This window comes from Rattus rattus, chromosome 7, assembly GCF_011064425.1.
Source record: "Rattus rattus isolate New Zealand chromosome 7, Rrattus_CSIRO_v1, whole genome shotgun sequence".
NCBI classification, from domain to species: domain Eukaryota; kingdom Metazoa; phylum Chordata; class Mammalia; order Rodentia; family Muridae; genus Rattus; species Rattus rattus.
The window spans coordinates 43066590-43078956 of NC_046160.1; the positions used below are offsets into that span (position 1 = coordinate 43066590).

The following is a 12367-nucleotide window of genomic DNA, read 5'->3' on the forward strand; positions in this document are numbered from 1 at the left end:
AGAAGTGGAGCGTAGTGTCTTTTAGAGGATTTATGGTAACTCTGCTGTGTGTGGCTGATGTAAACTGGAGAGCCCTGAGGGTCTCTTCATTCCCTGCCACACTTCACTGCCGCCCATTAACACCTCGGCTGTTATTGCTATAGACTGGATTTAATGAGGCCTCTGAACTGAAGCTTAGCATCAGAAACAATGGCTTCAACAGCCAGGCACCTAGTTCTCTAGCTCTCTCCATCTCTCTAGCTTTCTCTCATTTGTTTTAAAACGCATTCTTTCTTTGATAGTACCCTTAGAAATAATTTAGGTATTTAAAAATCAGAACCACGGCAATATTGCATAAAGTTAATAAAATATATTCTAAATTTCTATTCATGAAGATAATTTCTTTTGTTTGTTATGTTAAAGATAAAGCAGGATGACATGTAGAAGTCTCCTGGGCATTGCCAAACTGTATTCTGTATGAGCAAAAGAACCCAGTTTCTAAGAAATTAACATAAAAGATATTTCTCACCTACTGCATGGCTTCCTCATTTCATTAAAGCAGTGAGGAAGATAATAATTGTGTAGGCTGCCTGGAGTTGGTCCATCTAAGTATTATTATATGCACTTAGGTTTCACCTCAAACAGGGCATGCGTTTAAAATTGGCAATTAACTCAGATTTCAAAGTGAACTAACTAAATTTTTGTTTATGTGTTTGTTTGGTTTGATTTGGTTTGGTTTTGGTTTTTGGAGACAGAGTTTCTCTGTGTAGTCCAGGATGGCCTGGAACTCACTCTGTAGCCCAGGCTAGTCTTAAACTAAGGGATTTGACTGCTTCTGCCTCACGAGTTCTCGGATTAAAGATGTGGGCCACCATTACCTGGGAACTAAATTGCTTTTTACATGAATTTATTTATTTGTTTGTTTGTGGGGGGCGCAACCAGCCGGCAACTAAATTGTTTTTTTCTTTTTAAAGGATTATTTGAAATTTTTTTTTTTAAGATTTATTTATTTCATGTATGTGAGTACATTGTCACTGTCTTCAGACACCAGATGAGGGCATCAGATCCCATGATAGATGGTTGTGAGCCACCATGTGGTTACTGGGAATTGAACTCAGGACCTCTGGAAGAGCAGTCAGTGCTCTTAACCGCTGAGCCATCTCTCCAGCCGTAAATTGTTTTTACATGTGTTTCTTTGTTTGTTTACTTACTTATGTGTGTGTGGCAGGCGTGTAGTGGGGGTGTTGCCACAATGTTTATGTGGAGGTCAGATAACAACTGTGGAAGTCAGTTCTCTCCTGGGCATCTAACTATGGTCATCAGGTTTGATGGCGGGTGCCTTTTACACACTGAGCCATGAAATCAATCAAGAATTCTGGGCAACAACTACTTAGCATGTGGATGCCTGTCTTTAAACACAGCTCTGGTTTAATTGTCAGTGCATGGGTCAGCCTGCCTTTGCCTCCGGTCACTAACTGTGTCCTCATTGTTCCTTAGGAAAAGAACGCTAGGAGGAATTGGTGAGAACATCCAGCTAGCATCTTCAAGTCCTGTGGTGGGAGGCAGCAGTGCTGGTCCAAAGAGGACCCAGAGAGTGAACTCAGGTACCAAGTCCTTTCCTATTTGATGCTGTGGGTCACCCCTCAAAGCCTGTGGGGGCAGAAATTACACCATCCCTTTTCCTAACACAGCCATTTCATATTTACAGAGCATTTGCTGTTTAATGGATAGTGCTCTGTTGTTCTTGGTAATGGTTAGACATGGGTGACATGATAGGGCACACCACCCTGTAGGTGCTGTGACTCACTATTAGGCTGCAATTGTGAGAGATCGGGGCTGTGTTTCCTTTAAAATCATAACCTGTTCTGAAAACAGGTTCTACACTCGAAGCAGAAGAGGCCATATTTTGAGTTCGCAAATTCTGGTCTAGAGGGTCAGATTCAGTGTGTGACCATAATGTGAACCAGACCCCAGAACAGGCCAGAGCTCAGCCTGTGGCTGTGTGCAGTGGCCTGACTTCGAAGCCTCTGCTCTGTCCTCCTGAGTGCATGAAGCCCTCTTGGGGAAAGGGAAAGGCTGGTGAAATGTCAGTTGTTCAGGATTCTCCGTGTGGGAAACTCTGGTCTGAGTGTTCAGGTTCACAGAGCAATAGTAATTTGTTTGTCTGCCAACTACCCCATTTGCCTGTCTGGTAATGGAACTCCATCCCAGTCTGTGGAAATGAGAGGCTGCTATTGACTCCCATATGCCACAGCCTGGTGGGGCTGCCGTCTTTAAGAGCCTTGTGAACTGCACTAATAGGTCACGGTTGTTCCCATTATTTTCCCTTCTACGCCCTACGCATTTCCCCTGAAGAAACCCAGTGTGTTCATTGGTTCAGCTTGGGAAAGGCATTAGGCTTAATTGTACATTTCCTTGCAGTTAAAAAAAATACATAGACAACAACAGACCCTGTTCAAGTTTAGTGTTAACTCATACGTTCAGTTACGTTTCTGAACTTTAGGTTTCAAGCTTCCGGGTTTTGCCATATCTCATTGAGTTTTAGTGATAAGAATGCTTAGTTGACTATTTTCTAGCAAAGTAATGTTTTAGTGAGCCTTTATTGAATTGATATTTTTAACATTGAATAAATGTTTCCATTTGAATGAGGATTATCAATGTAGTTTAATTAAAAGTATCTAATATGAACCTCATGGAAGGTAAACAAAGCATCAAAAATGAAGAGGTAGCAACTAGTTTTGAAAAACCAATCCATGTATGTGCCGGTGAACTTGGCCTTCTACAGGATCTCAACCAGGGCATCCTTTTCATTCTGCAAGGTATACCTTACGTGGATATACATACATATATGTATGTATGTATATGTATATATGTCTACATGTATGTGTCTATGTGTCTTTTGTATATGTATTTATATGTATATATGTATATGTGTCTTTTGTATATGTATTTGTATGTATATGTGCATATGCATATATGTATGTGTGTATGTATGTATGTTTGATATATGTATACATATGCATATGTGTATATGTCAGTTGAATTTGCTCAAAGACGGTAAAATATCCTTGCTTCTTAAAGCCTCTAACCTTACTGCCCTTGTTCTCATGACTTTCTCTATGACCTTATGTGATTAGTTAAGCAAGTGTTAGCAGACTGTCCTGGGTGTGAGGGCTCCTAGCCAGACTCAGTCAGAAAACAGGGATAGTCAAAGGCACAAGTACATGTATTTCACATTGGTGATACCATCCAGTTCTCAGTACTTGTGAGCTGCATCTTATGCTGACTTTGGTGGTGACTGAAGATGAAGGTCCTATATGGAATTCCAGAAAGGGAAGAAGACACTGCCAGTGACACTGCAACTTTAGGAATTGTGGGGTAAGGTAATTTTGTTTATTTGGTTGCCTTGGTCGTTTGAGAAGGGTCTCCCACTCCTGTAGTCTAGACTGGTCTTAGATGTATAATAATCCCCCCTCCAATGTAGAAACATAATGTCAGTGCTTATATGGCCATGCACTAGATCACAATCTGGGGATAATTGTGCCACCGCTCAGGGTGACATTCTGTGCTGATTCAGGCCAGTGCTATGGCTCAGATCTTAAATGCCTCCCAAAGGCCCATGTGTAGTAGGAAAGTAGACCTTTCATAAGCTGGGTCACAAGGAGTGTGCAATATAAACAGGTCCATTGAGGCAAACGCGTGTTGAAACGTGCAGAGATTGTGTGCGTGTGCCATTTCTACTTTTGTGAAACTGTGTCAGAGGTGGCATTCACCTGTATGTGTAAATGTGTAGTTTGCATACTCTACAGTAACTACAGGTATAAGTCCTTACTGGGAGAGAAAAACTCAAGCCCATCCTCTTTCTCTAGCTTGTTCAAACTGTGTGGTTTATAGACTTTCTCTTCCATTTGCTTCCATCAAGGCATGTCACCAAATTATAGAGCCAAAGTCAAGGGCCAATCAGTCACAGACTGACACCTCCAGACTGTGAGCTAAAATAAACCTCTCCTTTCTTATGGAGTTGACCTGGCAGCTGTTTGCTCTAGTGATGGAGAATAGAGTAGCAGAAACAAGGAGTAAACATTTTAGGGGCTATAACTGCAGAGCCTCTGAGGCCAGGAGTCACTGCCATCATACAAAAATGAGCCACCGACAATACTAGACCAATCAGACAGGGCCGATCCCAAGAAAACTCTCTTTGTAAAACGATTATGGATGGCAAGGATGGGACCTCAGAAATGCTAGTGATACTGATGGTTTCTGAGATGGGAGCCCCATGCTACTCTCCCTTACAGACTCCACAGTAAGGTGTGTTGCGGGGCATGCCCATCAGGAGCTTGCTCTTGTTAAAGGATGCAATTCAGGGCCCAGCCTGAGCAGGTTGCTGCTGTAAATCCTACAGTCTGTTGTGATCAAGCAGGCCCCAGGAAGCCTACAAAATTCACAGAGGAGTTTCTAGCATTTCCATGGCAACACCACTCTGCCGACCACCTTGAGATCCCCCAGGTGCACTGCTCACTGCTGTGAAAATGACTGACAGAAAAGCAAGAGAGCCATTCATTTTTATCACAGTTCAGAGGAACACAGGCTACACATGAAGAGAGAAGGCATGGAGGGGAAGTCATATTCTATCTGCAGTCAGGAAGCAAAGATCGAAGGTGTTCAGCTGGCCTTCTCCCTCTCCTGTTCAAGTTGAAACCCTGATATATCCTCCTTTCACAGTTAAACCTCTCTGGAAACACCCTCACAGACAGGCCCTAGGGGTGGGTCTCCTAGGTGATGCCAAATCTTCTTACAGGACAGTGAGGATTAACCCTCACATCAAGTGAAGCTAGGCTCTGTGACTCTGATACCCAGGGAGGAGAATGGCTACAGGGACCACACACAGCACCAGAAGAGGACAAGCCTAGAAAACTAGTAACACCTGGGCAAGTGTCCCTGGAACAGTGCCTGAGCTACTGGGCAGGCCAGTATCCCATGACTTGCTACAACACAATTCACTCAGCCTGTTTTCCCAAATACTGTGTAATAGGAAAACAGAAAGATACAAAGAAAATAAAATACTAGACACAAAAGAGAGTTCTTTTCAAATTCTCTGGTATCACAAGCTTAAAGGGGTTAATTTCTGGAACCATTCTATACAGTATACTGATGAACTATTTTCAAAGGCCACTTTATTGAGGATACGAATTTGAAGCACGGATTTTTTAGTGGAAACAGATCAGCAGGTGACTCCCCTGCATGCAGCACATCCTAGATTACTTTCTAACAACTCCATGCAGTGCCTGAGTGAGGGAACAACCTTCAGGGAACACTGATGTCACTATTGCAGGAAGAAGAGGCTTCTAGACACAGGGCAGGATGGGTAGCTGAAGGCAGAAGGGTAGTGTATCCCAAGAGGTCAGACCAGGGCACAAGTACTGCCTTTGCCTCATAAAATTTGAGCATCAGCTTCCTGCTTCACTAAAGGATAATTGTCATTTATTGTTAGCAAGTGAGAAGAAGTCTAGAATGCATGATGCTGATTCATGAAACGCAGCCTGTGGTACAGTGTTGGCCTTTGTGTTTGATATGAGGGCGGCTGGAGGAGAACCAACCTCCTCCATCAACACCTGGAGTCAGCCACCACCTGGTGCCCAGAGCTCTTACAAGACTGTTAGGAGGTGGAGCTGGTCACCACAGCTTTTTACAAAGGAGCAGCTTTAGGGGAAGCCTGCTTGTGGAGTGAGTTGCCCACAGCAGACCCCACAGTCTGTCTTGCTTCTCTTATTCCAGTGTTCCCCAGACCAAGGAGAGCTGTGCAGAGCTTGGAGCTCCTACAGGGAAAGACGGGGCTTATCTGTGTTCCAGCTCTTAGTATGTGCCTTGCTCTGTATGGCATGTGGGTGGTTGATCTCAGCAATGAATGGATGATTTTACAGCGAGACAGATGCTACTATGAATTCCTCACAAGGAGGAGCAGTCAGGATGACCACTGGTAAATATTACTCATGTGAATAGTAGGATGCAGATCCTCTTACTGTCTTTGTAATAGATGTCTGTAGCCAGGGGTCAAAGGTCAGAGGAGCCATGCTTCTTACTCCCAACCTTCTCTGCAGTTCCCTTCCCCTGCAGTCTCCTGGAAGCATCATCGCTTTCTAAGTTTGGCCTTGAGCACTTACGCAGTGCAGGCCCCCGAGATCCACACATGATGATCCACTGACTGCAGGCTCTCTACTTCTTCAGCTTCTTAACTCATTGCTTCTTATAGCTGTACAGGGAGAGAAAGGAGTTTGCCTATAACTAAATTAAATAGATGCTTCTCTTCTATAATAAAACATCTTGAGATAGATTTATTCCATGTCTCTCCTACACACAAATGCATGCTATGCATTCGCTTGGTGTCTTCAAGCTAGCACTGCATACAGATACTGGACAGGAAAATGGAACTAGAACTGTGCTGGTGAGCTACTGCTGGTGAACTCTTGAATTGGGGTGGGGGTGTCATTTGATGTATATATTCAAAAACTAACCACACTATGGAAAGAAAAGTGGAGCATCTAAAGCGACAGTTGCAGTGTGGTACCAAAGCAGGAAAATACGCATGTCTGTGGAAGCTTCCCAGAAGACTACTCTGGCCATGTACCCAGCTTCCCCATCATCTAGGCAAGTGCTAGGGAATCAGGGATGTGGGCCCTAAGCAAAGGCGCCACTGTGAGTTCAGATGGTAGCTGTGTAACATGGAGTGGTTACAGATGAGCTACATGCTGAGAGATAGGGATGAGAGAGAGTATCCACTGGACAGAATCCATCAGGAACTGCTGAAAGTCTCAGCAGGGCCAGGGATATATGATAAATGGAGGTGTGAACTCAGGAGACCTAGGATAAAGAAACGTTCAGAGTGCTCGCCATCCTGACAGTGGGAGGAGCTTCCACACTCACCTCTCACATCAGTTTTGTGTTTGGAATAGTGGGAAGGTACCATGTCACAAGGGCACTATCACTCCACACAGCAGCGCCTGATTCATGTAGCTCCATGGCTGCATACAGCCCAGGCCCTCTCATTACTATTCATGAAGAGCCAAGACTCACTGGCTTTACCATAAAAGACTGAGGCAGAGCCACGCTGATTTATATCCGTGCTGTGTGCTCAGCTTTTCCAATCAGAGTGCCTTCACTTCACAGCTGTGTCAAAAATGAAGTGGTGCTCTGTGAGCCGCTGCAGGAGGATTTCAAGGACATTTTGTCAAAGGAAAATGCAAGATGTAGAAGAGAAGTAAGGCTATGGCTGCACACATGTGTACATTTGCTTATATTTGCATAAAGCATCTAGGGATGACAAGAAGCCAGTAGAAATGTTTGTGTGTGCTTCTGCAGATAATTCAGAATCCAGGGAGAAATTTCTCATTATTTTTCTTCATTCATTCATCACTTGCATTTTTTTTTATATCTGAAACACGCAAATGTGTTTCTTAGTCAAAACAAACTTTATAAGAAACCCAGAAGTGTTTTCAAGTAAGCCCCTGATGTGCCCCTTAGGCCCTCAGATGTGATAGGTTCGAGCAGTTTAACTTTACCTGTGAAGACAAGCACAGCTCCTGAATGCCGAGTGTGGACATGAACTCTGGCTGTGAAAAGGAAGTCACAGTTGTTCCCTGGACCTCAGGCTGCAGGGATGTCTTCCGAATCCCGTTTGAGGGATGTCTTCCGAATCCCGTTTGACACTGATGTGTTGATGCAGACTGCAGTTGATCGGAACGGTTAAAACCTGAGTTGGAAAATAAGGAAAGCAAAGCAAGGTATGGCGGTGATGGCCACAAGAGATAAGAAAGATGGAAGAATGTGGGAAGGGAGGAAATGGGAGAGGGAGAGAGAAGAGAGTATTAAGAATAAAAGAAAAGGAGGGGGAAAGAGTAGGTGGTTATAGAGGTGGAAAAGAAGGAAGGAGAGGAAGAAGAGGAGAAGAGGGAAGAAGGAAGGAAGGGAGAATGGAAGGAAGGAAGGGAGAATGGAAGGATGGAAGGGAGAATGGAAGGATGGAAGGGAGAATGGAAGGATGGAAGGATGGAAGGAAGGATGGAAGAATGGAAGGAAGGAAGGGAGAATGGAAGGAAGGAAAGGGTGAAGTTAATAAAAGGACTGACGACATCATCTTGGCTAACAACGCGTTTGTGTGTTTGCCTTCCCTGTTGCTCTCACATCTCCCAAATGCTCCGATCCCTAAAACTCTCTAAATTACAAGATGATTTACAAAATCTTCATTAAGAGATTCCATATTACATTATTCATTTACTTGATAACAGAGTGATAATCTTAAGGGCAGAGCCTCAACTTATTTAAATAGAGTGGTTTTAAATACAATGCTCAAGAAATAGCTGTGGAATGGAAGAATGGCAACAGTAGTGGAAAAGAATCCCGAGAACACTGAAGGGGCAAGCAGCTTGTATCTTAGTTGTAATTTACTTATTAAATTAGCTATGGAGGGCAGATGGACAGGTAGGGAGGTATAAATATTGATCATGATTTTTATTTTATGTGCATATTTTTGGTTAAAGTAATCCATATATTATGTAGGAAAATATATATAGGAATTTTTTTTCCTTTAAAGGACAAATATTGAAGTATTTAGGTGTGAGTTGTTATGATTTGGGCAGCCTACTTTCAAAGCACTCAAAAACTAGTCTGCGAGTATAAACGGATTTTATGCATGCAAGCATAAAACACATAAAATGTATGTGTGGGCATATATGATATGTGTTGTATGTTCGTGAGGCATGTGATGTTCACATGCATGATTGCTGTATGTATGCACATCTTTTGCTATGTCTATGTGATTGTATGCATGCATGTGGTATGAAGTGCATCTGTAGCATGCATGTATGAGCATCTCTAAGTGGGCATATCTCTGCTTTTGTATATATGTGTATACAGGTTGTATGAATCATTTACTCCACTCTAACAGTATCATAATATAGGCCACAAAATCACTAGTTAACCTTAATACATGGATTTTTCTTTTTAAATGTGTTCCATAAACATTCAAGTAAATATCATTGATGGAGGGAATACCACATCAAGCTGAGTCTATCTGTCGATAGAGTTTTGTGAACTCTGCTCCTAACTTCCCTGGAAAGATGCCTACCTTTCTCCTAGAGGCTCCTTGTGGAAACACCAACGAGCTGCCTCTCCTCATTAGCAGAGGATGAGGAAAGCATCTTGTAGGATGGATAGATGTCTGAGGCCCTCACCCGGCACTCAGGATGACCCACAGATGAGCTGTCAGCACAAGCTTTCCCCCAGCTACACCGGGGCATTTACACACTAGTGTCTGGTAAATTGGAATAAACATTACTCAGTGTGATCCTTGTCTGAGGACTTGTGAACAGGGATGTGCTACACACAGGCAAGGTTCATGAGCTGTGCTCTGCTTTAGAGTGGTGTATAACTGACTCTTCTGGAAATCCCATCCCTGTCTCCTCCCTCCACCTGCTATAGAAGTACTGTGCACAATACCTCAACTTAAGAACACTATTCCTTAAAGAGAAAGCATGAGCATAGTGACTTAGCAGCTCCTATGTGTGGTTCGTACATGAGAGACACGGTGCTAGAAAGCCAGCAAAAGTCAAGCTGGCATTGAAACCTCAGCTACTAATATCACCCCTACCACCTTGTTCATGGTGCTCATGCCAGCTTCTCTGTCGGGACAATTACAGACTTATTCTGTGACCAGGAGGAAGTTGACAGCACTGGCTGTGAAAGCCAAGGGGTTGGAGCATTCAAAAGACCCAGAGTCACAAACCACATGGAGGAGAAACAAGGACAGGTGGAGGAGGAGGACAGAAAACTTGATTATATGACAAGGTAATGTCTTCAGTGCCTGTTCAGTCAAAAGTGTTGGCTCTTAAAAGCCACTGAGACAAAACAATCACAGGACACTGATGCCAATGAACCAGCTTCCAAGGGCAAGGTCATGTTCACTGTTCTGGACGGATCCCTGGTGCTAGGGAGTATTGTGGTTACACTGCTAGATTAGTTACTTTCTAATGCAATGATAAACTATCATGTGATCGAAACTAAGAAAGAAAGGGTTATTTTGGCTTATGGTTCTAGAAGGATTGTGAGGAGGCATGGCACCAGTAAGGGCAGAAAGCTAGCTGATCACATGTTCATCCATACACAAGAAGCCCAAAGAGGAAAAAGCAAAAGCAGAGAGCCTCGAAGCCTATTGCCAGTACTTCCTCCAAGATTCCACCACCTAAGGGCTTCATCCCCTCCCCAGCGTTGCCAATCACAAACCAAGTAATCAAATGCATGAACCTATGGAACACATTTCTCATTCAAACCATCACAGTTGACGACATTAAACACAGTCCTAAAGGAATAAAAGGAAATAGCATTACTACCCTCAGTGTAAAGAGCAGGCAGCAGGTTGCTTTTAATTCTTGTTAATTCCATAAAAATTTGTCCCAGAACACATTTTCTTTGTTATGTGGCAACCTCAAGATCCTTTGAAAAACTGAGCCAATGGTAGAGGCAGATCTCATGACAACACAATGTGGGGAAGCCACATTATACTGTTTTACTTAAACTTTATCACTGCCTATGGTTTATATAAAATTTATTTCAGTTACAATCTTTACAGTGCAGGCCAACGAGATGGCGCAGTAGGTAAGGAACGAAGCCTGATGATCTGAGTTCAATCTCTGGAACCCACAAGATAAAAAGAGATAATCAACTCTGGCAAGTTGTCTTCTGATCGCCAGACATGCACCATGGTACATATTCGTGTGTGTGTGTGTGTGTGTGTGTGTGTGTGTGTGTGTGTGTGTGTGTGCACAAATTTGTGGCTGATTTGTCCTTACAGAAAACAGACACTGGATCAAAGAGATGGCTTATTGGTTAAGAGCATTCGCTGCTCGTCTAGAGGACCTGGGTTCAATTTCCAGTGTCACACGGCAGCTTACAATTGTCTATGGCTCCAGTTTCAGGTGATCTGACATCCTCACACAGTCATACAGGCAGGCAAAAGACCATCCAATGAACATAAAATAAAATTTAAAAAATCATTGTTAAACATTATTTTTTGAAAAAGATTAGAAACTAATGAAACTTGAGCAGGAAGGGTAACTTTCATGAGCATGCACACACACACACACACACACACACATACACATCAGGTAAAATATGGGCAGGATTCTACTCAAGAGCTTGGAGAGGTACAGTCAAGTTACCCCCAAATATTTACAAAGGTGCAAATGAACCAGGCATCCGGAAAGAACGCGCTCCAAGTGTCTATAAAGTGCACAAGGATCTGAATTAACCACATTTTAAAAATGACCCCAACTCGGCAGCTACACATGTCGAACAATTATTTCTTGTGTATTTCAAACCATATACCACCCACTCCATGGCTCTGCCATTGGTGGCCTTGTAGAAAGTATAGGGAATGCTATAGAGAATGATACAAGATGTTTGGGGGGCATGTGGATGGTACAGAATACTTGTGAGGCTGGGAGATGGTGCGGCACTGCGGAAGGCTGTAGATGGTATTGGATGCCTATGGGGTAGGATGGTACAAGTCATATAGGGGGATGGGGTGTTGGTATAGAATGTTAGGGCTCTGTGAGGATGATATGTTTCTTGTATGTGTGTGTTGGGGGGCACAGAGATGGTACAGGATGCCCAATGTTAGCCCTTTCTTCCTCAGATGTCAGATCCCAGGCCATACAGGAAGCCTGGCTGCTGTAAATGTCTGTTTGCTCAGGAAAAGGGCAGGGAGAACAGGCAGTTCTTGGAGATGTGGCTCTGCTATTTGTCCCACGGAAGACTGACAAGGGCATGACCACCCAAGTTCATCTGTGACATGAATGTTCTCTCTCTGTTTCCTTTATGCTGATTCAACACTATTGCCCCAAACAAACGACATTAGTATAACCTGGTGGCCCAAAGATCTGACACCAGGCAGGGCCTCAGAGCTTGCTGACCAAGCTTTGGCTAAAAATGTCACCTTCTGTTCTTGAGTCCTAGTCTCTGTGTTTGGGGCTTTGCCGGTGTGCCTGTGTCCTGAGGAGTGAACCAGCTGAGATATCTGCTTCTGCTAGCCAGTCGTGGGATGCTGACCCTAGGCTTGCCCTTTCTGAGAGGCTCCATAACCCGGGACACAAGGACCACCAATGCTGCTTTTTTGTCCGTAGTGGAGTTGTCTTCCCAATTCAAAGCCCATGGTATCACAGTTCCCAAGCTGAGGGACCGGGTATGAGCATTTTAAAACAATGACGCACAGATTCTGATGTTTAGGGATGAAAACAGCTACCCAGAGATCTGTCCATCTGAGGATTCTGTGTGCCACCTCCATTCCACCTGGTTTCCGAGGACCCAGCAAGCCAGCCCCATGGCCATGGCTTTGTTC

The 12367-nt window shown here is 43.7% G+C and overlaps 1 protein-coding gene across 10 annotated transcripts in view; it reads left to right on the plus strand.

The window, feature by feature from the left end:
- The first annotated feature begins 1198 nt into the window (after nucleotides 1–1198).
- Nucleotides 1199–12367, plus strand: part of Myt1l (myelin transcription factor 1 like) — a 291243-nt gene continuing 280074 nt past the window's right edge. For 7 of the 10 annotated variants that reach the window (XM_032907568.1, XM_032907570.1, XM_032907572.1 and 4 more), the window contains exon 1: nucleotides 1200–1583. The gene's annotated coding sequence lies outside the window, so the exon portion shown is untranslated. Of the gene's footprint in view, nucleotides 1584–12367 lie in introns of all 10 variants that reach the window. The other 3 variants (XM_032907573.1, XM_032907576.1, XM_032907574.1) reach the window with 1 other exon arrangement.